The sequence below is a fragment of the Chiloscyllium punctatum genome, chromosome 12 (assembly GCF_047496795.1).
Source record: "Chiloscyllium punctatum isolate Juve2018m chromosome 12, sChiPun1.3, whole genome shotgun sequence".
Classification (NCBI taxonomy): domain Eukaryota; kingdom Metazoa; phylum Chordata; class Chondrichthyes; order Orectolobiformes; family Hemiscylliidae; genus Chiloscyllium; species Chiloscyllium punctatum.
This window is the reverse complement of record NC_092750.1, coordinates 92,710,021-92,736,985: the sequence shown is the minus strand read 5'-3', so window position 1 is coordinate 92,736,985 and position 26,965 is coordinate 92,710,021.

The following is a 26,965-nucleotide window of genomic DNA, read 5'->3' as shown; positions in this document are numbered from 1 at the left end:
AAAGTATAACACACTGTCAGAGAATATACGAGGGTATAGATATACTGGAGAGCTTGGAGGAAAAGAAGCAGATGGTTTTCAATCCAGACAAATGTGAGGTGGTGCATTTAGGCAAGACTAATTCGACGGCGAATTATACAATTAAAAGAAGAGCCTTGGGAAAAGTTGATGGGTAGACAGATCTGGGAGTGCAGTCAATTGTACCCTGAAGTTTGCTGCATACGTGGATAGCGTTGTCAGGATGGCAGAGAGTATGCATGCCTTCGTTGGACGGGGTATTGATTAAAAGAGCTGGCAAGTCACATAAAAATTGTTCAAGGCATTGGTTCAGCCACATTTAGAATATTGTGTACAGTTCTGGTTACCAAAAGTATGTGGACGCTTTGGAGAGGGTGCAGAGAAATTTTACCAGGACGTTGCCTGGTATGGAAGGTGTTCGCTTTGAAGAGAGGTTGAGTAGGTTAGGTTTATTTTCTTTAGAAAAAAACGAGATTGAGGGGGGACCTAATTGGGGTTTATAACATCATGAAGGGTATAGACAGGGTGGATCGAGACAGGCTTTTTTTCCTAGGGTGAAGGATTCAATAACGAGTGGTAACAGGTTTAAAGGGGATAAACGTGTTAAGTACTTTACACAGAGGGTGGTGGGCGTTTGGAACGTGTTGCCAGCAGAGGTGGTAGAAGTAGGTATGGTAGATTCATTAAAGTTGTGTCTGGACAGATGCATGAAAAGGTGGGGAGCAGAGGGATACATATGCTTAGAGATTGACTGACAGGCTTCGACAGTGCATTTAGATCAGCTCAGGCTTGGAGGGCCGAATGGCCTATTCCTGGTCTGTAAGTTTTCTTTTTTCTTTGTTTTTTTGTTCAGCACAGAGCACTGTGCATGTCAAGCTCTGCTCGGTCCTACCCGACGATCTGCCGAGGGGTGATATCTGTGCACACCACAGCAGTGCATTGATATATAAACCCGAATTGGATATCTGTCCAGCGCTCGGAGCCATGCAGACCATAGCAGTGGAATGATCTATAAACCCTGACTAGATGCCTGTCCCGCACGAGGAGCTATGTAGACCACGGCATTACATTGATCTATAAATTTGCATCAGATATCTGTTCAGCACAGAGAGCTGGTGCAGACCACATCAGTGCATTGAACAATAAATCCAGACTAGATGACTCTTCATCACTGGGAACTATGCAGACCAAAGGACTGAATTGATCTGTAAACCCTAACTAGATATTTGTCCAGTACTGGCAGTTGTGCAGACCACAGCAATGCATTGATCTCTCGACTTGAACTAGATATCTGTTCTGCACAGGGAACTATGCAGACCACAGCACTGAATTGATCTATAAACCCAGACTGAATATCTGTCCAGCACTGGGTGGAATGGAGACCACAGCAGCTTGATTATATCCGGGCCACTCTGAGTGATGCACTCTGGAAGAGGTTGAGATTAATTTTATTGAACTTTCTTCAATTTGCAATGTTTCTGGATGTGATTTTCCAAATTACAGTGGGAATGGATTATCCTGAAACAAACCCAGTGGCAGCATACTATCCAGCAATGAGCATGTTCATCTCATTACTTTAGTATCTCAGTGGCAGGATTGCAAGGAAACGGACAAAAACGCTCTGACTCTCCAAAGTCATTCTTTGAGGAAAGAAACAGTCATGAAATGGCATAAAGATGGCGGCAGGATCGGAATGTTGCCGACGGAACTCATGTTCCGCACATTCTTTGTGTCTCTTTTTTATTCTGTTTTCTGGAGGTTTTTTCGTCGCAAACTTTTACATTTTTGAAATGGCACTGATGGGAATAGAGGAGGTGAATCCCAGACCAGAGGCTGGTGAGAGGAGTCAAGGCCTCGAGATTTAATGCACAGTGTGACCTGGAGACTCAGTCCAGTCTGATCTGGACATTGGACATGCTGTGGCCTGGACACTGTGCCCGGTGTGATCTAGAGCCTGGACCCAGTGCAGTCTTCAGACTGGGCCTGGTGCAGTCTGGCGACTTTGGCCAGCGCTGCCTGAAGATTCGGCCTTGTGCTGTCTGCAGACTGTGCCCAGTGCAGTCTGGAGACTGGGCCCGGTGCAGTCTGTAGATTGGGTCTAGTGTGGTCTGGAGAATGGTCCCGATGGGGTCTGGAGACTGGGCCTGATGTGGCCCAGACTGGTCTGTAGACTGGCCCTGGTGCAGTTTAGAAACTTGGTGCTGGCACAGACTGGTGTGTAAGAGAAAGTAAATAGAATCCATTAATTTTATTTTCCTCTTCATTCTTCTGCTGGAATTTTATTTATTATTCTTTCAAATTTGTACAAAATGCAAAAGAATCTGCACCTAGCTAGCTTGTGCCCGAGATGGTGTTGTAAGCAAAGACATTACAATCTTTCCACTGCCTCCATTAGAGTGCACGTGACAATAAAGCCAATTCAAATCTAATGTGAGAGTCAGTGTCTTTGATGCCTTTTCCCAACAGATCTCTTGCTTGTGAAGTGGCGTTGGGTGCCCAAGAGAGAGTGGCATTTGATCACTTTCAATACAATGACTGCAGCGATACAGTTACCAATTCTTGGGCCTCAATTCTTTGTAACCAATATCAATATCAGCTGGAAACGGAACAAACGTGTCAAAACGAAATTTCAAATTACGTGAAGGTTGACAGCAACTGAAGTTATCAGGAGAAGGTAGAGAATCTGCAAACGGATAAGCAATGGCCAATCACTTGGTAAATGTGGGTATAATGTGGGTAACTGTGAACCTGTGATGTTTTCAGGAAGAATAAAAAAGTATGTATATAACATCAATGGAGAGAGATTACAAGACTTGATGAAACTCTGAATACTTGAGGGTTCATTCTGAACCGTTCAGTAGGGGAAAGTGTTGTTCCAACTCCCTGATGGTCTGCTCTCCGATGTTCCCAGGGGGCCCATTGCTCTCAGAACACACAGGATATTTTGGTGTGGTTGGCTAGCAGTGTGATGTTATGAAGGGGAGCATATATTGAGCCGTGTAACAATGGGACAGCCTTTGTCCGAGAGGCCATCCTTTCTTTCTTCATGGAGACTTAAATTCGATTGGAATGGCTGACTGATTCTGAAAGAAGAGTCTATGGGTGCTGACAAGAAAGTGAGTATTCAACGGCGTGATGTACTGTGCATGGGCACACTGCAATATAAATGGAGTGAGAGACGGAATGTTCAAATGCAAGAATGAGAACTAAAGGCATTGCTAGATCAGTGGAAATGTTTCGTTATATCACATTTACAATAAACCTCACAGTACCATCCCAGACACCGTAAACCCAATGGAGGTATATATTCACTATAGAACACTGAGGAGACTAGTTTTGTGTACTGCTCAGTACAACCCAGCAATCTTTCCAGAGTGGAAAACTTTACGGATTCATTCATTTCATGCGTCAATATACATCGACAATCTGTCCACAATAGAATTTTACACAGATCACAGATCATTATAGATCAGAATTTTGATCTATAAATCTGTGCAGCACCGGGAGCAACGCAGTCCTTTGCAGTGCATTGATCAACATACTTGGACGAGATATCTGTCTAGCTCCAGAAGGTCTGCATGCCACAGCAGCGCTCTGATCTATAAACCAGGACTAAATATCTGCCCAGCACCGGGAGCTTTGCTGACCACAGCAGTGCAATGATTTATAGCACAAATCTAGTTTGACTAGCACAGGGAACTGTGCAGTCTTTACTGGCTAATGCTCTGTAAGCATGGAGGAGTCACCCTTCAAGCATGTCGAGCTGTGTATACCATCCTAGTACCTTGCTCAGGAGCACTGTGTTAGACTGATGCCCACCATGGGGAAACTTGCAGCCCATGCTGGAAATGGCAGGATGTGAAGCTCACATCCATTTACCGCTCCATACCTCCAATGTGCAATGACAAGGGTGCTGTTGGTTTGAAACTCAGTGCCAGACAGAAAGAGAGATAGCAGGTGATTCCGTTTAAATACCAACAAATTGGAGATGTTTGGAAAATAGACAGAGAGGGGAAACTGAGACACGTTGTCATGTATTCACAAGTTTCAGAATGATGAAATGAAGACATTTCAACAGCATCGAAAACATGAACCAATATTTCCATAATGATGGGTGAACGGGATATTGTTGTGTGCTTAAATGATGGAGTTTTGGATGAAAATTTGTTCTGCAGCTTTGTAATTCTGAATGGGCTCAGCAGCATCTTCGAATCATTCAGCTGAATCTAACAATAATTTATCTCAGTGACATTTACATTGAATATCAAACAAGGATCGTCTGCACGAGGCCGAGCTAGTTTCCCAGTGCTACCTGATCGAACTCACCTCATGAACTCCCTACCCCACCGCATAATGTCCCTCTCATTGAATGCCAGCCCGAATTTCACACCCATCGTGGCTGGTGGTACTCACCGCCACCCACATGCCCTTGGATATTCCATCATCCCTGGCACTGGTGCCATCGTTATAAGGCGAATGGGCACACGGTTGAACTTCCTTATTTCAAAACTGCCCTGAGCATGGCAGATAAGGGGAAATTCCACCACCGTTTGTTGACAGAGGCACGTAAGTCCTGGTGTGTGGGCTAGTACAGAGGGAACCATTCTCTTCTGAGAGGAGCCACACAACAAGACGCATCAAGTATGGTCTGAGCTCATCATCCATTTCAGTGTAGTACCTGCGGTCTGAAAAAATGTCCAGCAATACAGTACAAGCATCAATAACCTTCCCCACTCTATCAGGTAAGGGTTGCCACATTCTCTTGCTCCCTCACACTCACTGTATATCTGTCATACTCATGATTAAGGCTCATGCTCCACCACTCTCACTACTGCAAGCAGCACCTCCCTTGTCTTCCTCTCTTCCCCTCCTCTGTAGCCACATGCTAGTAACTCTGCAGGATACAACACTGTGGACTGACTCTGTTAGGACACCTCACTATCTCCCCCTCCCCTCCGAGATACACCTCTACCAGCACTAACATTAGCGTCAACCCTGCCCACGGTCATTCCCTCCCTCCCTTTCTCCCATTCCAGGAGAAACTGCCTGGAACAGGACAGAAAATGTCAAGACTGCTGGTGGAATGCCCGATATCCGTTCTCTCTTCCCCTCACCCCGCCGTGTGTGGAGGTCCCTGGTACAAGCCGGAGAGGACTGAGACGATTCGCGTGGAGATTCTGAAATATCCACGTCCCACCAACTGAGTATGGAGCAATTTTTAGTGAAAGGCAATTCTCACTTTACACTCACTGTTAGTTCCATTTCCCTCTGGAACAACTTAGATGAAATTGCCGTGATACCATCTCCCTTTTGTGTCGAGCTGGTACAAATGAAATCTCCACTGTCTCGGTCGGGTGGGCAAGGGATGGACTCACAACACATCGTCTCGACCACGTCCCAAGGAGGGACCACGGAGGCTCCCTGCTACTCTTTCTCCTGTTATCAGCTCAGAAAATGAAACTAATCTGCGATATTTACGCTCCCCCCATTTGTTCTGACAGTTCCGATAATCTGTGCTCACATACCCCCAGTACCCTCTGCTCCCGTACCCTTTATATCCATATAGCCTGCTTTTTATATTATCTTTCAATGACCTTCCTAACAATGCATCACCTCACACTACTCTGCAGTGATCCTCATCTGCTGTCTACCTGAATACCTCACCAACTTTTTCCTGTCCAGTTGGAGATCAACATGGTTCCCCACAAATTGGATAATTCTTCCAGATTTGGTGCCATCCATAAAGATTGAGATTTTCATATCGTGAAAGTGCCAACAGAACAACTGAATTCCTACCATACTCCCGAATGTGAGAAACTGAAATTCTGATATAGTCCCACGGAGTGAGTCAAATAATGACATGCCGTCAATAGAGCAACAGAAATGCTGACGCATGCGAGATTGAACGAATGAGGATTTGACGAACCACAATGCAATATGAATCCTGATTGACTCCTCTTATCGGTATTATCAACAGTGTATTTGTGTATGCGTGTGTGTGTGCATCTGTGTGGGGCTGTTCTGACAGTCTCTGTAGTGTGAAATGCTAGTGTTAAAGTGGTGAAATGCCACCCTCGTGTATTCATTAAATATTTACTCCTCTAACCTGAAAATATCCTCGTCGTCTTGAATCCCCAGCCCAAGGTAAACGACACCTGCCATTCACTTCATCTGTACCCTTCATGATTTTATAAAACTCTGTAACGTCACCTATATCTTAGACTCTCCAGTGGGAAAAATTGCCAGCCTATCCAGCTTACTTATATCACAATCCTTCTACTTCGAAAAACATCCTGGTAAACATTTTCTCAACTATCTCCAGCTTAACAATGTCCTTTCTATAACAGAGCAACCAGAAATGGGCACAGTACACCAGAAGATGCCTCACCAATGTCATGTACAACTTCAACATGACTTCCCAACTCTTATTTACAAAGGTCTGATCAATGAAGGCAAGCATGCTAACTGCGCTAACGGTTTCTTAACACTGCTTTCTGTATGTGATGCAAACTTGAAAGAATAATGCTTGACGGCCTAGTTCTCTGTTCCACAACACTACCAAAGACTTTACTTTTAATTGTATGGTTCTGCGCTTGATTGTTCTTACAAAAATCAAATACCTTGCGTTCATCCAAACTAAACTCTGCCACTCCTCAGCCGAGTGACTGATATTACCACCTCTCACCCTTATCCTAACCCTTCAATTTTAAGAGATCCACTTCCTTTCCCGGTTGCCTAAACACGTCATTTTCACAAATGATTAGAATCCGTACAGTGTGAAAACAGGCCCTTTGTCCCAGCAAGCCCACAATGATCTTCCAAAGAGCAACCCACCCATACTTATACCACTACGTCTCCTCCTGACGAATGCACCTAAACTACACATCACTGAACACGACGGGCAACGTAGTGTCACCAGTTCACCTAACCAGCGTATCTTTGAAGTCTGGGAGAAAACAAGACACGGAGAGAATGTACAAACTCCTCACAGACGTTCGGCCGAGGCTGGAATCAATGCTGGGTTCCTGGAATTGTGTGGCAGCAGCGCTAAACGCTGAGCCATCGTATTGCCCTAAAACACCTGAGCTTGGGTTGCCTTGTTCAGGCAGGAGGAGGAGGGGATGGATTGCAGACCCAGTCAGTGGAGAAAAGAGTCTTTAAAGTAATTAGAAGACTACCTTGTATCATTTCAAAGTTGTAGAAAGAGTTCAGTCATACTTTAGAGATAGAAAATGGTGATCAGTGTTTGAGGCCAGAAATTACACTCTTGCATTTCATCTCGTGTTCAGTAATAATATCTATTTTAGATCCTTGATAACACAGGGTGTGCCTGCAGGATTTGCTTTTTCTTAGAATTGCACTCGACATATAATAGCCATTTCAGCTGGAAATTATAGCCAAGCAATTACTGATGTTAATAGAACATAGAACAGTACAGCACAGTACAGGCCCTTTGGCCTACGAATATGTGCTGCCATTTGCTCCTTCTCGAGGATCATACTAACCTAAATTCCCTTCATTTCGAGATTCCATGTACGTATCCAAAATTCACTTAAATGTTGCTCATGTATCTGACCGCTGGCATGGCATTCCACCGCTGGCATGACATTCCACGCACCCACCACTTTGTGCCGAAAGACCCTTCTTCTGACATCTCCCATAAACGTTTCTCCAATGACCTTATTATTAGGCACCCTTATGACAGCCATTTCCGCCATGGGAAACATTCTCTGGCTACCCACTTTATTCATGCCTCTTACCATCTAGTACACCTCTATCAAGTCAACCTCTCATCCTTCTTTGGACAAATGAGAAAGGACCTAGCTCCCTCAAACTTTCTTCATAAGGCATGCCCTCTCGTCCAACTAGCATCCTGATAAATCTGCCCTGTACCCTCTCTAAAGCTTCAACATCCTTCGTGTAACCAGGGGACGAGAACTGAACACAATAGTCCAAGTGTTGTCAAACCAGTGTTCTACAAAGCTGAAGCAAAACCTCGCAGCTCTGAAACTCATTCACCCTGCAACTGAAAAATAATAAACCGATTACCTTCTTAACAACTCTACAAACTTGGAGCAACGTTGATGGAGCTGTGTACATGGAACGCAGGATCCCTCTGATCTTCCATACTGCCAAGAATCCTGCTTTTAACCCTGCATTGGTTTTCCGAAATTTGCCTTTCCGAAATGAATTACTTTACACGTTTCCAGGTAGAACTCCATTCCCCACTTCTCAGTCCAATTCTGAATCCTGTCAATGTCCCTTTGCAATGTACAACCGCCCTTCACACTATCCACAGCTCCACCAACGTTCATGTAAACGGCAAACTTATTATCCAATTCTTCCACATCCTCATCCAAGTAATTTATAAAAATCACAAAGAACAGAGGTCCCATAACAGGTCCCTGCGAAACACCACTGGCAGCGAGCTCCAGGTTGAATACTTCCTATCCGCCACCACCTTCTGTGGGAAAGCCAATTCTGGATCCAGACAGCCAGATTACCAAGTATCGTATGCCTTCTTATTTTCTGAATGAGCCTACAATGGGGAAGCTTATCAACTGCCTTGATAACATCCATGTGCAACACCTTCACTGCTCTGCCTTCATCAATGCGTTTTTCACGTCTACAAGGAATTTAATAAGGTTTGTGATCAATGACATTCCGGTCAAAAAAAAAACCATCTCTCATCAAACGATGGTTTTCCAAGTAATCATAAGTCCAGTATCTCAGAATCCTCTCCTGTCTCTCAGAATCCTTTCCAATATTTTGCCCACAACAGACGAAAGACTGACTGGTATGTAATTTCCTGTAACATCCCTGTGCCGTTTCTTGAAAAAGGGAATAACATTTGTCACCCTCCAATAGTTTTATCTAAATGGCAGAACACATGCACTTATTATTTACAGTTAAGGCAAATGTGTTGATTTTTTTTGTGATTCAGTAAAGTTAACCAGATTTTAATGAATCCACAGTGAGCGGAAAGCTCATATTTAAAATGTGACCCAAAATCTGGGCATTTTAGGCCTTGTGCAGTGGTTTGCGCCCCTGCCTCGGAGCCAGTGTTCTGGGTTTGATACCAATTCATGAACTTGCATGATGGCGTCCTGAGCTCTGGAACAGTCGGTCTATATTCAGCTCCTGCCTGTTGCGGAGGTGTTTCACAGTATTTCAGAACAGGCTGATGAACAACACACATGAGAGTAATTTTGCATATTTAGGGTCTATTGCCGAGTTGTGGTAGTGTCTTTACTTCTGGGTCTAGTTTCAGGTCCCACAGATGTGTGTCATCACATGTCTGAACACGTTGACTGAAATGAATTTAGAGTTGTACTTTGATGGAGAAGGAAGAGATGTCAGTATGGATTTTTAAAAAAATGTAGGCCCGGGATGATTGAACATCCAGCCATTCATGTTGATTGGAGTCATGTTTGCACCTTCGAGTTTATCGAAACATGGAGGGCATGGACAGCCTTCATAGTCAAGGTATTTTCCCCAGGGTAAGGGAGTCCACAAATACAGGTCAAAGTATTACAGGTACCTTAGGAGCAACGTTTTCACACAGAGGGTGGTGCTTGCATGCAATGAACTGCCAGAGGAAGTGGTGGTACGGTTATGGCATATAAAAGGCATCTGGATGTTGGCAGACCTGCTGAGATTTGCCAACAATTTCTGTATTTGTTCAAAATACATACGTTCATTTTAACACATGTATTAAACGTTTAATTTTTAAATGACACAAACACAAATAAACACATCTTCAAATCACGTGGGTTCATTTTCTACTAAGGAAATGGCTCTGTGTATGATAACTGCAATGATGCACCGACATTGAACAGGGAATGTGATGGAGTCATAGTTCGAACAATGTTCAAGGAGATCTCACATGGTCCAGCTTTGGGTCTGTTTAGAATATTGTGTGATTCGACACAGAGATGGAGAAAATGTAATTTGCCTACAGGAACGGCATACTGCACTTCCTGTCCATCTTCGTTACTCGTCACAACAATGTGCGCCAGCTTCAAAAAAATCACACTCAGTCATCGTTACCATTTGTGGAGGCTTCCTTTCGAGATTTCTTTGGAATCTCTCCACTGCCTGAAGCCAAGCGAATTCGGTCAAATCCAACTGTCACAGGGAGAAATCCCATTGACGACAGCTTGTGTGAACAGAATAACTTCTGAAGCAGAATATCATTTTGGGCACTCTCTCAATTTTTCCTATTATCATGAGTTCAACTAGTATTTTGACAAAGTTCTTTCACATTGACGCTGCAGAGATCTTGTCATTCAGTTTGTCATCAAACGTGTGTGTTTGTGTGTGTGTGTGTTGCTTGGAAATTTAGAAATGAAAATATCGATCTCATATTGGCAACAACCGCTTGTCATTCATTTTTCCATCATAGTTAAAGTAACTTCGTTTTGGTAAGGAACATGCTATTTTAACAGATTCACAGGACCAATCTTACTTGTTCCTAACACTGACTCTGACACAGTCTGAGACCAATACCACATCGCCAACCTGGTTGCATTTAAAATTTACTGCGACCAATGGAGGAGTGGGACTAGCAAAGGAAACAGTCACGGAGCAGTCAGAGCACTAAAGAAGGATGTGCCTGACATCAGCGATGGGCAACTTGTTGGAGAGGATTTGCATGCATTTGGAAAAGGAACGACTGATTAGCGATAGTCAGTATGGCTTTGCTTTATGTGATGTAAATCATGTGTCATTGAATTGATTGTGTTTTTTGAGGTCGTGACAAAGAAAATTGAAGGCAATGTGTTACACATTTTCACTTTGGACGTCAGCAGGTGTAAGGTTCCGATTAGTAGACAGATTAGTAAGAGTAGGTCACATGTGATCCGGAGGGTGTCAGAAAATAGGATTGAAAATTGGTTTGAAGGTAGAGGATTGTTTTTCAGACCAGAGGCCTGTGACCAACGTGTGTCACAGGAATGCGTCCACTGAGTTCCATCATTTATATGGAGGATTCAGATGTGATTATCAAAGACATGACTAGTAAGTTTACAGATAACATCAAAGAGGCAGTGTAGTGGACGATGAAAATGATCTCACAGTTCAACGGTTCGGTCATTAGATGGACCAATCGGCCAAGTAGTGGCAGAGGGAGATTAATTTCGATAAACGTGAGACTTTGCATTTTGATAAGGTAAAGCAGGGCAGGTGTTATAGTGTCCCAAGTGTTGCTGAATAAACAACAGGGATGCAGGGATGAAGGCCTACAGTTCATTGAAAGAGGAGATGCAAGTAGACAGTGTGATGAACGTGTTTGGAACACTTGTCTTAATCTGGCAGAGCACTGAGCATGGGAGTTGGGCTGACATGTTGCGTCTGTACAGGACTTTAGTGAGGATTCTTTAAGAATGCTGCACACAATTCCGTTCACTCTGTCAAAGAAAGGACATTGTTAAACTTGACAGCGAGCAAAAACGATTTACAAGGATTCTCCAGGACTGGAGTGCTTGACCTAAAGGAAGAGTGCTGAAAATATTCACGTTACTTTCCCCTGAAGAGTCAGAGGCCGAGAATATAACATGGAGGTTTGTCTTAGCAGTAGGGATAAGGTCTTTTTTTCTCAGGATATAGTTGTCTAAAACTAGAGGGCATTGTTTGAAGGTGAGAAGAGGAAAGCTTTACAAGGGATCTCAGGAGCTACTATTTCACACAGAGAGTATTGGGTGCATGAAAAGTGCTGTCAGAGGAAGGGGTGCGGAGGTGCAATTGCAAATTTAATATGTATACTATAGCTACATAAACACAAAGGATTTAATGGGATATGTAACAAATGCCGGCAAATCAGACTAGATCAGACGAGGATATCTGGTTAAGATAGATTAAGAAGGATGAGGAGAAATTATAAAAAGGGTCTTTTGAGTGGGAATTGTCTTTGTGCCTCTCTGTTTACATTTATTCATAGCTGACTTAGTGAAATATTTGACAAAGAGTGAGTGAAAGGATAATGGGATACAGACAGGGAAGTGGGGCTCAGATCACAATGTGCCTCGTGAAAAAGGCTCGAAGTGTCTAATGACCCAATCCTGCCCCACAATGCTATATTCCTATACTCGATTCAGCCCCTCACACCTGCTTGACTATAGCAGTGAGAAGTCACTTACTGCTAACATATGGTGCATACAACCAGTGAAGGCCATTCAGCGCCTCTAGACTGTTGCACACTGATTGGGAGATTTGGAAAATATAATTAGTAAGTCAAGACTGGATAAAGAAGAGGCCCCTCAAGTCTCCTTGCAGAACTTTCCCTCTCTGCAAATTGTGCTTCATTTGATCTTCATGTTGTCAACACATGTTCAATGTGAATACAGCCACAATACCTCACTCAGAGATGGCTCAGACAATCCTCTGCTCTCCCTGACTTCAACATTCAATGTGGATCAATGTGGATTTCACCAGTTTCCTCATTTGCCCTTACCCCACCTCACCCCCAGCTCCAAACCTTCCAGCTCAGCACTGTCCACGTGATTTCCTACCTGCCTATCTTCCTTTCCACCTATCCACTCTACCCTCCTCTTTGACCTATACCCTTCATTCCCACCCCCATTCACCCATTGTACTCTTTGCTACCTTCCCCCACCCTCCTCTCTGATCTATCACCACCATCCCACCCCATTCACCTATTGTACTCTATGCTACTTTCGCCCCACCCCCACCCCTCTCTCATTTATCTCTCCACTCTACAGGCACCTTGCTTCTATTCCTGATGAAAGGCTTTTACCCCAAACGTCGATTTTCCTAATCCTTGGATGCTGCATTACCTGCTGTGCTTTTTCAGCACCACTTTAATCTAGACTCTACAACATTCAATCGCAGAACATCCAGGAAAATAACACGCGCAAACTTTCCAATAATATAATGCGAGAACATCAGAAACAGGTACGTGTCGTTAACACCCCGCTCCCCCAGCTTGCCTTCCCCTTCACTAAGATCATGCCTGATCTACTCTCGGTCTCAAAACCTCTTCAATGCCCGATTATTAATAGCCCTCAACTCTCCGACAGGTCAATATCCATCTACTTCCTCTTAAAATGGGCGGCACGGTGGCACAGTGGTTAGCACTGCTGCCTCACAGCGCCTGAGACCCGGGTTCATTTCCCGCCTCAGGCGACTGACTGTGTGGAGTTTGCACGTTCTCCCCGTGTCTGCGTGGGTTTCCTTCGGGTGCTCCGGTTTCCTCCCACAGTCCAAAGATGTGCAGGCCAGGTGAATTGGCCATGCTAAATTGCCCATAGTGTTAGGTAAGGGGTAAATGTAGATGTAGGGGTATGGGTGGGTTACGCTTCGGCGGGGCGGTGTGGACTTGTTGGGCCGAAGGGCCTGTTTCCACACTGTAAGTAATCTAATCTAATCTAATCTAATCTAATCTAAAAAAAATACCTTCAGTTATCTGGCTTCCTGAACAGTCTTGAAAGCAGAATTTGTGACATCCGATAGCCTCTGTTTGAATAAAACACTTCTTGTTCCTATACCATGAGCTATTGATATGAGCAAAAGAGGTGAAAAGTACGGCTCACATAAGAGTGACTGGCACTGATGTCAAGGTAACGGTTGACTGAGACTGACATCAAAGAGTTGAGATCACCTCGACTTAATGGGAATCAGAGTAAACTCTCAAGTGGTTCAAGTCAATTATAGCACAACGGAAGATACTTGTGGTTCGTGGATGTCCATCATCTCATCCCGGGATATCTCCGTAGGAGATTTCCAGGGTAGATTCCAGTTCACAAGCATCTTACACTGTTTCATCAATGTGCTCCCGCCCCCACGCTCCCCAGCATAAAATCAGAAGTGGTGACTGTCATTGAAGATTCCACAATGTTCAGAATATATTGTTCCCCCCTCAGCTCGTGAACCAATCTGTGTCCATGCGCAATGAGACATGGACACCATTCAAGCGTGTGCTGTCAATGTGTCGATAACATTTACTTAACAAAACTGCTAGACTGTGGATTGCCATGGTAAAATGAAGAGATCATTCAGCACCTAACGCCGTTTTCACACGAATATGAGGGAATCATTCAGCCCATTGACGCTATTGGAGATGAACATTGATAGTCCATTCCGTGCCTCCAGCAGAGAAGGAGTTCAGTGTTATTGAAAAAACCAGAGCCCCTCGAAAATATTTGAAGATGGTAGCCTTGATTCTAATATTTTCTTATTTTAAAAGCAATGCAAAGTGTCTGTTCCAGATGTAATGTGACTGGCCAATCTTCTCGGTGTGAAGCAAAACACAATTTATTAAAACGCTATAGATAAAATAAAATAAAGCCAAAGAGCACTTAGAATACCTTAACTCTATTGGACAAATTGACAAAATAATAGACCCAGGAACTATAACTAATTAACTGTTCCAATATCAGAACATCCAATAAACACACACTTTGGCAAAAAAAAAGTCAGAAACAGATTGTCACAAACATTTCTCCAATCCAGGAAGAAAAATCAAGTCAGGGAATATTTAAAGAGAGGAGCAGCCAGGAGACATTCATTGAAGCTTCCAACTTGTTGAGAACCCAATAGCTTCTGATGCGACAGATAAAAACAAAACAGAAATTATAATAGGTGACAGTTGGACAGACCCATTCAGGCTGCATTAAAATAAACTCAAGGCCCCCCGAGCTGTTTACTCAAGTGGTTTTAACTCGCCAGCTTGGTGGCTATCTTTCAATCTCTCTCTTAAAGGAAACCAGGGGAACGTAACCTTGATGTCACACATCAAGCTGTTATAAAGGAACCAGGGGTAACCTGATCCGGACCTTTGCCCTGTCAACTCGGATGAGGAATAAGCCTAGAGTCACTTATGTCAGAAGAGCGCGGCACGGTGGCACAGTGGTTAGCACTGCTGCCTCACAGCGCCAGAAACCCGGGTTCAATTCCCGCCTCAGGCGACTGACTGTGTGGAGTTTGCACGTTCTCCCCGTGTCTGCGTGGGTTTCCTCTGGGTGCTCCGGTTTCCTCCCACAGTCCAAAGATGTGCAGGGCAGGTGAATTGGCCATGCTAAATTGTCCGTAGTGTTAGGTAAGGGGTAGATGTAGGGGTATGGGTGGGTTGCGCTTCGGCGGGGCGGTGTGGACTTGTTGGGTCGAAGCGCCTGTTTCCACACTGTAAGTAATCTAATCTAAGACGGCCATTGAGTCGCTGAAGTCACTTACACAGAGATAGAATGTTGTAATTGATGCAGATTCCTGATTAAGTGGTTATGCTCGAAAAGTCGATTCCCTGCCCCTTGGATGTTACTTGACCTGCTGTGCTTTTTTCTGCACCAGACTCTCTGCTCTGATCTCATGGATCTGCAGTCTTCGCTTTCTCCTGATTAATGCACTAACATGACAAGCACATGAAACAGAGACTTCACCAACTGACTGATCCACGTTGTCCCTCGTGGCTCCATTGCTCGTGGTACACACGTGCGACTCTACCCTTGTTTTCTAGCAGAGAAAAGGGAAGCAGAATGGTTGTATGAAGGTTCAAGAAGGCACCTTCAGTCACTGAGAAGACAGTCTAATGTTTTCCATCGAGGTCAGAAGCCGGTAGGAATTACTACCTGTTTCAGAATAAAGGTATTGTCACTGCTTTTGGGGATTGCGTAGATAATGAGATTCAGTGCAGGGTCATACACAGACTGCACATAAATGTGAGCAGAGTTAAATAAGGCATATCAAACATGAGGAAAACCATACTGGACTGATGAATGGACTCTCTAAGTTGAAATAATGCTGATCTTGTTCATATTGATCTTGTCAAGTTCACATTCTGTGCAGTGTAACCTGTATGTCTTACACTGTCCAAACTGTATTTCACCCTTTGACCTGTCTGTCCATGTTGACTATGATCTGCCTCTGCTGCACACAAATAAAACTTTTCCTTGTACACATGACAACAAATCAAATCAATCAATGCTGGGTAAAGTATGGAACTTGTCCCCCTATTAACATAACATGTATTGCGCTCATTACTTACAGAGGATTTGATTAGGATTCGTCAGAACAGTCTTGTCAGTTGGAAATCATACCTCATAATTGTTTTGGAGTTTTTTGATAAAGTGACAAGGAATGTTGACGAAGGCAGAGTGGTCGACGTAGTCTCGATAGGTTTCAGTGAGGCCTTTGATAACGTTCCACATTGTAGACTGCTCTGGAAGGTTAAGTCGCATGTAATCCAAGAGGAGCTGGAAAATTGGATATACCATTATACTGATGTGAGGAAGCAGAGGGCAATAGTGGAAGGATATTTGTCGGGCTCGAGGCCTGTGAGTAGTAGAGTACATCAGGGCTCAGTGGTGGGACCATTGCTGTTTGTTAACTGAATCAATGATTTGGATGTATTTTTATTGTTTTTATTGTTCTTTAAATACTGGAGTGTATTCAATCATTGGATGGGAATGTACGAGACATGATCAGTAAGTTTGCAGATGAAATTCACATATATGGGAATGTGGACAGTGAGGAAAATTATCAGAAATAATAGCAGGATCTTGATCGGCTGGGGAAGTGGACCGAGAAATGGCAAATGAAGTTTCATATAGGTAGGCGAGAGGTCTTGAATCTAGGAATGTAAAGTCATGGTAGGAGTTTCATGGTGAATAGTAAGGCCTCAAGGGATGTAGTGGAACACAGAGACGTTAGAGTTCAGCTTCACGGTTCTCTGAAAGACAAGACACTGAAAAAGGCTTTTGGCACAATGACCTCCATCAATCAGGTCACTGAGTAGATAAGTTGAAAACTTATGTTGCAGTTATGCAGGACTTTGCTGAGGTTACAATTGGAGTATTGTGTTCAGTTTTTGTCACCTTGATATCGGAAGGATGCTCTTAAAATGAAAAGAGCGCAGAATAAAATTACAGATTGTTGCCAGCATCCAATGATCTGAGTTAGAGGGAGAGGTTGGACAAACTTGGACAATTTCTTCAGGGCAGAGGAGGCTGTGGGGCAGTGCTCTTATTGATATTTATAAGATCATGAAAGGCATGGATAGGGTGAATTCACACAGTCTATTTCGAAGTTTTGGTGTATCAAGTACAGGAGAGCATCAGTTTAAGATTAGAGGGGAAAGAATAAAAGGGAACCTAAGGATCTCCATCTTTTACGCAGAGGCTGGTAGGCATCGGGAATGAGCTGCCCGGGATGTGGTTGAAGTGGGTATATTAACAACATTTAAAAACGTTTGGACAAATACATGGATAGGGAAGTATTGGAAGGATATGGACGAATTGCAGGCATAGGTGTTTAACGTGGAAGGACATTTACAACGCGGAGGGCGGAACCCCATTAATTAAAACAAACACCCAGAAAAGCTCGCCACAGAATATGTTAAAATATGATTGACAGTACTGCTACACTCCAGTATTTAAAGAACAATAAAAATGTAGTTGCTTAAATCTAATGATGAACACTGCACAACAAATATTCACAAATATACGACCCCCTTTTCTTAATTACATGCCATCTTACTCTATAAACATATGCTGTTCCAATAACCCACTTACTAACCATTGGATCCATGTAACCTCAAGACTAAACAGTCTCTGTCTTCTTCGGAGCCTTCCCTCTTCGAGCTGCTGATCTCCCAGAGTCATCTTTATTGTACTGCAGTTAGGTTTTATAAGAAAAGTTACCTTTGATACAGAATGTTTTCTATGGGCAGTTAGCCTCTGGTTCTACAGCAGTTGCTCTGTTGTTCGATGACTGTTGCTTGTCCTCTAATTTTCAAAATACTGGCTTGATATACTCGCTATGACTCATTAAATTCTTACACTTTAATTGGTTTCTCAGTGTCAAAACAATAAAATTCAAATTCCATTAGACTCTTGTATCCTGGGAATATTTAAACCGAGTTAGTTAAATTCAAATTGTTTTCAAATCAACAACCACCACTTCGGTATCAAATCAACAGCCAACGGTCACATTTGGAATGATTGGTAAGACACAGGGAAATCCCTCCTGCTTAATTTAAAACCAGAAACATAGCAAGGATTTATCCCATGCAGTAATCTGTAAAGTTTCGAGTGGCTAAACTATTTGAAGTAAAATTTTACGGTTTTATTAGTTAAGGTATAACAGAGCATAATTAACTAACAACTAGTTTGCAGTCCTTGCTCTCACTTATCTGTTACCTTCCCTTCTATAAAACTAGTCCGATAAATATCCCAATTAAGAATTACAAAACAAGACTTCTTATCTCTAACCCAGGCAAGGTTTCGTTCTTGTATTCATATCTCCCCGTGTCTTCTGTTCGTTGTCTGAGAAATTTCTGCCGCAGCGGTTCCTGATTGAAAAGGTACCTTATATGAGAGGTATAATTCAGGCAGTCTGCTTACATGCTGGGCTTTGGCAGTCCTCCTCCCAACTACTCAAATTTCCTGGATTTATATCCCAAAGGATTGGGTTGTGTCATTGGCTTTTAAGATTGTCAAAATACTAAATTCAAACTGGATTGGAGATTGAAATTTTTGCGGAATAATCTAAATTGATTGTCCGATTTTGAGTTTGTTTCTGTCTCCAGGCAATGAGCTATTCGAGTTTTTCGTCCAAGTCTTACATTGTTGCCTTATTGAGAAATTGGTACAGTGTCTTTCAGTTATGCTGAAAAGCAATTATGCTGCTTTTAACTCTCTTAAAATACAAACACATCTTCAGAAAAAAATGAACCATCCTAATTGAGTCGGAGCAGCGGCCGAGTAAAAGCGAACCCGGGAGACTACAGCTAAGGTTAGACAGTTTGTTTTAAAATTACTTACCTGTAGCGTGCAGCGGTGTTTTTCTCTCTCTCTCTCTCTCTCTCTCTCTCTCTCCACAGAAAGAGCGGGAGCAGCAGAGGAAGTGACGGCAAGCAGAGGGGCAGCCGGAAAGGAGAACAGTGAGTATAAATACTCACCCTTTAATCACCAACGGTCATTTGAGTGGGAGCAGCCGCGTGAGCTGGGCGGAAGTGAGGATGGAGCACATAGCAGGGCGGGAAGGTAAGTGATTAGTATTTGAGTGGGTGTGTTCTAGACCCCAGGTCCTACTTTCGTAGGACCTCCCTCCCACCCTCCTTCTCTAACCTAACTTTAAAGTCTACAGGTAAGTGACTCAGTGTTATTGACTCAGTGTTCTTGTTTTTGGAGGCAAAGTGTACAGTCATGGCAGCGCAGGCGGTGGAATGTTCCTCCTGCAGGATGTTTGAGGTCGGGGTGACCACCGATACTCCTGCCGACTTCGTCTGCAGGACATGCAGTCAGATCCTGCTCCTCACCGAACGAGTTAGGGAAGTGGAACTGGAGTTGGACGAACTGAGGATTATTTGAGAGGCTGAGAGGGTGATTGATAGAAGCTGCAGGGACATAGTTACGCCGGAGAACAGAGGTAGCAGGGTAACAGTTAGAGGTGGGAAGGGGAAGAAGCAGGCAGTGCAGGGTTCCCCTGTGGTCGTTCCCCTAAAAAAATAAGTATACAGCTTTGGAAACTGTTGGGGGGGGGGACAGCCTTGCAGGTGTAAGCTGCAGTGAAGGGGTCTGTGGCTCTGAGACTCAGAAGGGAAAGGGGAGAGGAGGAGAGCGCGAGTTATAGGAGACTCTCCAGTTAGAGGGACGGACAGGCGGTTCTGTGGTCATGGCCGAGACTCTCGGATGGTTTGTTGCCTCCCGGGTGCTGGGTCCGAGATGTCTCAGACCGTGTCTTCAGAATCCTTAAGGGAGAGGGTGTGTAGCCAGAAGTCGTGGTAAACATTGGCACCAACGACATAGCTAAGAAGAGGGGTGGGGAGGTCATTCAAGAGCTCAGGGAGTTAGGCTGGAAGCTAAAAGCTAGGACAGACAGAGTCATCATCTCTGGGTTGTTGCTGGTGCCACATGACAGTGAGGCAAGGAAAAGGGAGAGAGTGCAGTTGAACACGTGGCTGCAAGGATGGTGTAGGAGGGAGGACTTCAGATATTTGGACAATTGGACTGCATTCTGGGGAAGGTGGGACCTGTACAAACAGGACGGGTTGCACCTGAACCAGAAGGGCACCAATATCCTGGGGGGTAGGTTTGCTAGCATTCTTCGGGGGGGTTTAAACTAATTTGGCAGGGGATGTGATCCGGACTTGTAGTCCAGCAAGTAAGCTAGCTGTGTGTCAGGATGCCCAAGACTGTAGGGAGGCTGTGGAGAAGGTAGCACTGACAGGGACTACTTGCGGACACGGAGATGGGCTCAAGTGCGTATACTTCAACGCAAGGAGTATCAGAAATAAGGTAGGTGAACTTAAGGCGTGGATCGGTACCTGGGACTACGATGTTGTGGCCATCACAGAAACGTGGATAGATGAGGGACAGGAATGGCTGTTGGAGGTTCCTGGTTACAGATGTTTAAGTAAGATTAGGGAGGGTGGTAAAAAAGGAGGGGGGTGGCATTGCTAATTAGAAATGGTATAACGGCTGCAGAAAGGAAGTTTGAGGGGGATCTGCCTCTGGAGGTAGTATGGGCTGAAGTCAGAAATAGGAAAGGTGCAGTCACCTTGTTGGGTGTTTACGAGAGGCCCCCCAATAGCAGCAGAGATGTGGAGAAACAGATTGGGAAACAGATTTTGGAAAGGTGCAGAAGTCACAGGGTCGTAGTCATGGGCGACTTCAACTTCCCGAATCTTGATTGGAAGCTCTTTAGATCAAGTAGATTGGATGGGGCGGTGTTTGTGCAGTGTGACCAGGAAGCTTTTCTAACGCAGTATGTGGATTGTCCAACCAGAGGGGAGGCCATATTGGATTTGGTACTCGGTAATGAACCGGGACAAGTGGTGGGCTTGTTAGTGGGTGAACATTTTGGTGATGGTGGCCACAATTCTGTGACTTTCACCTTGGTTATGGAGAGAGATAGATGCACACAACAAGGTAGATTTTACAATTGGGGGAAGGGAAATTACGATGCTGTAAGGCAGGATTTGAGGAGCATACGTTGGGAGCATAGGCTGTCAGGGAAGGATGTGGTGGAAATGTGGAACTTTTTCAAGGAGCAGATACGACGTGCCCTTGATATGTATGTACCTATCAGGCAGGAAAGAAATGGTCGTGTGAGGGAGCCTTGGTTGACGAGGGAGGTTGAATGTCTAGTAAAGAGGAAGAAGGATGCTTTCATAAGGTTGAGGAAACAGGGTTCAGACAGAGCAGTGGAGGGATACAGGATAGCCAGAAGGGACCTGAAGAAAGGTATTAGGGGAGCGAAGAGAGGGCATGAAAAATCATTGGCGGATAGGATCAAGGATAACCCCAAGGCATTTTATGCGTATGTGAGAAACCTGAGAATGACGAGAACGAGGGTAGGTCCGATCAAGGACAGTAGTGGGAGATTGTGTATTGAGTCGGAAGAGATAGGAGAGGTCTTGAACAAGTACATCTCTTCAGTATTTACGAACGAAAGGGACCGTATTGTTGAAGAGGAGAGTGTGAAACGGACTGTTAAGCGAGAAGAGATACTTGTTAGGAAGGAAGATGTGTTGGACATTTTGAACAACTTGAGGATAGACAAGTCCCCCGGGCCTGACGGGATATATCCTAGGATTATGTGGGAAGCAAGAGAGGAAATTGCAGTACCGTTGGCAATGATCTTCTCGTCTTCACTGGCAACAGGGTTGGTACCAGGGGACTGGAGAGTAGCGAATGTTGTACCCCTGTTCAAAAAAGGGAATAGGGATAACCCCGGGAATTACAGGCCAGTTAGTCTAACTTCTGTGGTAGGCAAAGTAATGGAGAGGGTACTGAGGGATAGGATTTACGAGTATCTGGAAAGACACTGCTTGATTAGGGACAGCCAGGACGGATTTCTGAAGGGTAGGTCTGGCCTTACAAGTCTTTTTGAATTCTTCGAGGAGGTGACCAAGCATGTGGATGAGGGTAGAGCAGTGGATGTCGTGTACATGGATTTTAGTAAGGCATTTGATAAGGTTCCCCATGGTAGGCTTATGCGGAAAGTCAGGAGGCATGGGATAGAGGGAAATTTGGCCAATTAGATAGAAAACTGGCTAACCGGTCGAAGGCAGAGAGTGGTGGTAGATGGTAAATATTCAGCCTGGAGCCCAGGTACAAGTGGAGTTCCGCAGGGATCAGTTCTGGGTCCTCTGCTGTTTGTAATTTTTATTAATGACTTAGATGAGGGAGTCGAAGGGTGGGTCAGTAAATTTGCAGATGATACAAAGATAGGTGGAGTTGTTAACAGTGAGGAGGGCTGTTGTCGGCTGCAGAGGGACTTAGATATGATGCAGAACTGGGCTGAGGAGTGGCAGATGGAGTTCAACCCTGCCAAGTGTGACATTGTCCATTTTGGAAGAACAAATAAGAATGCAGAATACAGGGTTAATGGTAGGGTTCTTAGTCAGGTGGAGGAACAGAGGGATCTTGGGGTCTATGTACATAGATCTTTGAAGGTTGCCACTCAGGTGGATAGAGTTTGTAAGAAGGCCTATGGTGTATTATCGTTCATGAGCAGAGGGATTGAATTCAAGAGTCGTGAAGTGATGTTGCAGCTGTACAGGACTTTGGTTAGGCCACAGTTGGAGTACTGTGTGCAGTTCTGGTCGCCTCACTTTAGGAAAGATGTGGAAGCTTTGGAGAGGGTGCAGAGAAGATTTACCAGGATGTTGCCTGGAATGGAGAGTAGGTTGTACGAGGATAGGTTGAGAGTTCTCGGCCTTTTCTCGTTGGAACGGCGAAGGATGAGGGGTGACTTGATAGAGGTTTATAAGATGATCAGTGGAATAGATAGACAGTCAGAAACTTTTCCCCCGGGTACAACAGAGTGTTACAAGGGGACATAAATTTAAGGTGAAGGGTGGAAGGTATAGGGGAGATGTCAGGGGTGGGTTCTTTACCCAGAGAGTGGTGGGGGCATGGAATGCGCTGCCCGTGGGAGTGGTAGAGTCAGAATCATTGGCGACCTTTAAGCGGCATTTGGATGGGTACATGGATGGTTGCTTAATCTAGGTTAGAAGTTCGGCACAACATCGTGGGCTGAAGGGCCTGTTCTGTGCTGTATTGTTCTATGTTCTATGTTCTATAATGAAACAATGTTTTTTCTATACATTTAAGGCGCATTACCCTAACATACATGTAACTTTAATATAAACTCACGTCAGCTTTTTCACAAATACGTGTGTATGTATAACATTAAATAAGACATATCTCATTGAAGAACTATTAGTTAGATATGTGATAATACATCTGCGATTACATTCTTGCAACCCGCAACATGCATGATTTTTAAAGTTAAAATCTTTGACATAAGTCCCCAACGTATTAGTCTCATATTCTTATTTTTAAAACGTTCTAAAATGTAAGAGGATTATGGACCATGTACACAATCGTCTTCGACACATTGTTTGTGAGAAACACATTAAATGATGTAAAGCCAGTACCAAACTCAATCGTTCATTTTCGATTGTGGAGTATTTCCTCAGGAGGCTGTTGATCCTCTTCGATAAGTAACCAACTGGCACTTCAGTCCCATCCTCATCATCCTGTATGAGGACAGTTCCAACTCCAATATTACTAGCATCAATGCAGACTGTAAAAGGTTGTTAAAAGTTTGGTTTAGCTAAAGCCGGTGTGGTGGTTAATATAGATTTCAAATGGTTGAATGCCTCCTAGCATGGTTCACTGAAACTTTGTTTCGTTCTTCAGCAAATTGTTTAACGGTGCCACGACACTGCTGAATTTTGGAACACACTTCCGATAGAGTGCCTTGAGTCTGAAGAGTCAAACACCTTTTTCATGGAGGTTGGTCGCGTAAGTTCCTCGATTGTTTTCACCTTTGCGGTCCTTGGGGTCAATCTTGCATGACCGATGTTATTTCCCAAGAATGTCACGTCTGCTTTCAAATTTCGTTTTATTTAAGTTTATCACCAGGTTTGCTTCTTGTAATTACTCAACGCGCTCTGCCAACTGTACCATGTCATCTTTCCAGGACTGGTGGGCGGCACGGTGGTACAGTGGTTAGCACTGCTGCCTCACAGCGCCAGAGACCCAGGTTCAATTCCCGCCTCAGGCGACTGACTGTGTGGAGTTTGCACGTTTTCCCCGTGTCTGCGTGGGTTTCCTCTGGGTGCTCCGGTTTCCTCCCACAGTCCAAAGATGTGCAGGTCAGGTGAATTGGTCATGCTAAATTGCCCGTAGTGTTAGGTAAGGGGTAGATGTAGATGTCGGAGTATGGGTGGGTTACGCTTCGGCGGGGCGGTGTGGACTTGTTGGGCCAAAGGGCCTGTGTCCATACTGTAAGTAATCTAATTATCGTAAATATTTCGACTTTCTGAAGATTACTATATGATACAGACAAATTGCACAATTGTTTAAACTCGCCACGGCTTTGTTTATGTGTCTTCAGAAAGTGGCTGGTGAATTATTCATTCCAAAGGGAATCACTTTCAATTGATATAGCCCATTTGGGGTTACACTTGCAGAAATATTTTTCACTTTCTCTGGTAGAAGTGCCTGCCACACCATGCAGTAAGTCCAACTTCGTGATGTGTGTGGCTCGTCAAACTAAACATATGCAGTCCCCCATTCTTGGTATTGGGTAGGACTTTGACTTCGTTACAGCGTTGACCTTCTGGTTCACACAAAAGTTTATACAACAACCAGGTTTGCGAACTAACATGATGGGCGAAATTCACTGGCTCTGATTTGGTTCGATGATATCTTCATTGAGCGTCGAATCCACTTCGGTCTGGAACTGGGTGGCTTTGAGACGATTAAGTTTGTAGAGATGTTGTTTTATCAGAACAACATTCTCTACTTCCACCTCATGCACAATAGTGTTAGTCCTCCCATCTTGATTCTGCAAATGTCCTCATACGGCTGCAACTAACAATCAATTATGCTCTTTGCTTCTGGAACTAATACTTCCCTATCCTACATCGCTCTTCAAGGAATTACGTGTTTTTTAAAATGTATTTTGGGGCACATAATACTCCATGACATCGGAACTTGAGTCATCACTCTGCGAGGTGGTAACTAACACCTGTTTTTATTTTCTCATTTCGCTGTCTCTATTATTGTAAGATTTCAATATATTCACATGATATACCCGATTCTTTTTTTTTCAAAACCGGCATCTTTAGCTGATTCAACTTCTCAAATTTAAAGGGGACACTAAACCTGTCTTTAGCGGGATTACCTACCACTGGTCACAATACTAATATTTCTCCCCACTGCGAAACATCCGGATTTTCGAGTTTTCATTTGCCACCTGCTTCATTCTGTGCCATGCCCTCTTTAGGTTATGCTGAGTTAACTCACCAACCTGATTTAATCTCTCCTGCACCTCCGACATATAACCTAAGTGTGAGAGCATTGATTACAGCCCTGTGAATTTCTCTTTGACTCATGTGGGTGGCACGGTGGTACAGTGGTTAGCACTGCTGCCTCACAGCGCCAGAGACCCAGGTTGAATTCCCGCCTCAGGCGACTGACTGTGTGGAGTTTGCACGTTTTCCCCGTGTCTGCGTGGGTTTCCTCCAGGTGCTCCGGTTTTCTCTCACAGTCCAAAGATGTGCAGGTCAGGTGAATTGGCCATGCTAAATTGCCCGTAGTGTTAGGAAAGGGGTAGATGTAAATGTAGGGGTATGGGTGGGTTACGCTTCGGCGGGGCGGTGTGGACTTGTTAGGCTGAAGGGCCTGTTTCCACACTGTAAGTAATCTAATTTCAAATGGCTTCTCACTTCATGTCCAAACATTATGTCAATGAGTGTAATCTGAGTCATTACATTTATGGCGTCTTTAATAGGAAACTATACAAACGTTGTCTCTTTATCCTATTCATTCGGGTAATCTTGACAGTACAGTCTGAATATGGTTTCAGGGTCTTAAGCTAACTTTCTAATGCTCCCTGCGATTCAGTATTGTTCCGTCTTGATTAAAAGTGCTGTCTGCCTAAGCCATCCATGACTTCCTTAAACAGCCAACGGGTAAAAATAGAGCCTTCATCTGACTGAATCTCTCTGGGTAGGGCATACTGCATGAAGAAAACGACCAACTACTTCACCAACATTTTTGCCTCAGTATTCTGGAATGGAATTGCCTCCAGAAATCTAACATACACATACATTCTGGTTAGTAAATACTGGTTCCCAATTTTACTTTAGGAAGGGGACCTACACAATGAATCATAATCCGTGTGAGGTGTTTTCAAATGCAGGAATTGGCAACAAAGATGATGGGCTTATTCCTGCCTGTTGCTTACATATCATTTGGATAATATGACAAACATTAACCACATTCTTGTGCATTCCAGGCCAATACAAATGTATTTGTACCTTAGCCTGTGACCTCTGTATCCATCGGTGACATTCTACAGTTAGTTCATGTGCTACCCATACCAGCAACACAATCTGTACTAAGCTACTGTGACCTTCAATTTCATCTTAGTTTTCTATCTTTAAGTTACGAATGCTTGACAATACCATCTGATTCATTTTCTGAGTATGCTTCTCTCTTCTCTCTCTATGTTCAAAGTTTGTGAGAAGATTTGTAGCTCAGGTGCTCGTTGTTGTGATTCTGTTCACCAAGCTGGGAATTTGTGTTGTAGACGTTTCTTCCCCTGTCTAGGTGACATCCTCAGTGCTTTGGAGCCTCCGGCCCTGGCTGTTCTCTGTTTGGCTTGTCCTATAATAGTAGTGTTGTCCCAGTCGAACTCATGTTGCTTGTCATCTGCGTGTGTGGCTACTAAGGATAGCTGGTCGTGTCGTTTCATGGCTAGTTGGTGTTCATGGATGCGGATCGTTAGCTGTCTTCCTGTTTGTCCTATGTAGTGTTTTGTGCAGTCCTTGCAGGGGATTTTGTACACTACAATTTGTTTGCTCATGCTGGGTATTGGGTCCTTCGTTCTGGTGAGTTGTTGTCTGAGAGTGGCTGTTGGTTTGTGTGCTGTTATGAGTCCTAGTGGTCGCAGTAGTCTGGTTGTCAGTTCG